Below are 2880 nucleotides of genomic sequence, written 5' to 3' on the forward strand. Positions count from 1 at the left end.
CCCCTGCCCCATCTCTGGGAGGGGGTTGTTGGATTATTTATTTTTTTATTTTTATTTTTTAAAGACTGGCTTAAAACTCTCTGTGTGAACCAAGATGATCTGGTACTTGTGCTCCTCCTGCCTCTGCCTCTTGAAGTGGCTCTAGAAGTGGACCTTAATCAAGGCTCTCAATTCTTTTCTTTTTTTGAAACAGGGTCTCCCTGTAGCCCCAGCTGACCTGGAACTCACCATGTAGACTAGGCTGGTCTTGAACTCACAGAGATCCACCTGACTCTGCCTCCCAAGTGCTGGGAGGGACCACGCCCGGCCTTCAATTCATTGTTTTAAGAAATATTTTTATTGAATTTTGTGCATATCATATAATAGATCTTTTTTTAAAAATTTAATAACCACATGATTAGAAGCAGAATTTCATTATAGCATTAACATATTCAGTAACAATTTCCAGAGCAAGGATACATCTCTTTCAAAAGTGGAAATTTTTAGGTTCACAGTTGAATTAATACAGTTATACAGTATTGAATTCAGTATAAACCCTGTAAGACATAAAATTGAATGAGTTTTTAACTTTTAAAGAAGATCTCCATTTCATTTTAAAATACACTTTTTCCTACCTTTTTTGTGTGTGTGGGGGTTGTTTATCTTATATCTCCTGGGTCACAGTTCATCAGGAAGCCCAAGGTAGGAACTGGAGGCAGGAGCTGGAGCACAGGCCATGGAGGAACACTGCTTACTGGCTTGCTCCTCTGGCCACTACTCAGCCTGCTTTCTTATGCAACACATGCCCACCTGCCCAGGTATGGCACCACTCATAGTGGGCTGGGCCCTTCCACATCACTCAACAATCAAGAAGGTGCCCCATGGACATGGCCACAGGCCAGTCCAATGAAGGCAGTTCCCCAGTTGAGGCTCCCTCTACCCAGGTGTGTCAAGTTGACACTACAGCTATCCAGCACATCATCTTTCTTTGCTGCTGAGTAAGACTCCATCATATAAATGAACCACATTTTCATTATCCACTCATCAGTTGAGGGACACTTAGGTTGCTTCCATCTCTTAGCCAGGAGAGAGGCTGATGGGTTGTCTCAGTTTTGGTTGTTTTTAAACCACTGGATATGCCTGGGTATTTTGTCAGGTTACCATGATTAAAAGAATGATAATATAACTTGCCTAAAGGCTCTGAACAATTATTTACATTGACATTATTGCCTACTTGGTCAATGTCTTAGTTTGTTTCCCTGTTGCTGTGATAAAATACCCTGACAAAAGCAACTTAAGGGAGAATGGGTTTATTCTGGCTCACAGTTCAGGGATACAGTCAATGATGGTAGAAAGTCAAGGCAGCAGGAGCTTGATGAAGCTGGGCACATCACATCTACAGTCAAGAGAAAAGAGGAGTGCATGAATTCATGCATGCCAGTGCTTGGCTGGCTTACTCCATTTTTTTTTTAAAGAAGAAGCATTTCATTACAGCTTTAACATACTCATTAACAGTTTCCAGAGCAAAGATATATCTCTTTCAAAAGTGGCTATAAAATTTTTAGGTTCTCTGTTGAATTAATACAGTTTTACAATATTGAACTCAGTATAAGCCCTGTAAGACAAAATTGAACAAAATTGAGTTTTTAACCTTTAAAAATATCACCATTTAAATATACTGTTTCTTACAGAAAGACTCATTGTTTTTGCTCATAACACTGAGATGTTGGTGCACGCATCTCTAATCTGTATGTGTTTGATTATTACTAGTCATAATCAGGTGCACTTGGATCCTTGGCACCTGTGTATGTCTACAAAGTCATTGGGTAGCTTTCAGGGGTAATGTTTATCACCTCTAATTAACATGATGTGAATTTTTATGCTTCCCCCTCAAATATAATTCATTTAAAAAATTGTTTTGTGTGTGTATGTGTGAGTATATCACACAGAACATCCCAAACTATCTTATTCAACTGTATACCCACTTACCATATGGCACCCTTCCATAGCCTCCCTTCCTCTACTAGATCCCTTATACTCTGTTATCCCTGCTACTGCCTGCTGTGATGTTGTCACCCCCAGGCGTTCCCCACTACTTGTCCATCTGGTGACTCTAGTCAACCTGTCTAGAGCTCTTTGTTTTAGGAAGATCAGCTGTTCCTCATCTAACAGCAATGGGTTGTCAATACTCCTTTAGATAAGATTGGGGTCTGCTGTTCATTTTCTCAGTTCTATTCTGGGTTACTCTCTGGGAGTCCCTTGGGCCACCTGGGCCAACAACTCAAAAGAAGGGATCTCCTATCTGGCATTGTTGCTTGTTATGTAGCCTTTAGCTATACATAAGGACTCTTAAAAAATTATATCGGCCCCTTTAATCTTTGGTTATACTTTCCTTTTGGGTGTTTCAGGTCATATAGTTAGCCCAGATAAACCAATTTATTTTTACTCTTAAGGCCCTTTGAGGATCTGTTCGTCGGGGGTCACAAAGGCTTGAGAGGAGCCCCTGGCTCCTTTCTTTTTACTCTTTCTGCCTATGTGAAGATAAGTCAAAGGTCCTGCTAGACCATGGCTGGCTTTGCTTGGAAGCATGGAGGAAATGAATCCTCTGTGTTGACCCTCCTTTGTAGACTGGACACTGGTTCAAGTCTATCTCGTGGGTCTCCTTGATCAAGAGGACAGGTGACGCACCACAATTACAGGACATTTTGAGAGATGCTCATAGTCCCCTGGAACTAGTTGAGCTAGGAGGGCAAGGAGCAAAAACTGTCCTTTATGTCCCTCTCACCAAATTATTATAGGCCTCAAAGTACATCTGTAAAACACCGAAGACGGTTAGTTCCACCAGTCTGGTACCTTTAATTATTGTGTGTCATGTAGATAAAGCTTGGGCAAAGACCAAAT

The sequence above is a fragment of the Nannospalax galili genome, unplaced genomic scaffold (assembly GCF_000622305.1).
Source record: "Nannospalax galili isolate Female #2095 unplaced genomic scaffold, S.galili_v1.0 scaffold626, whole genome shotgun sequence".
NCBI classification, from domain to species: domain Eukaryota; kingdom Metazoa; phylum Chordata; class Mammalia; order Rodentia; family Spalacidae; genus Nannospalax; species Nannospalax galili.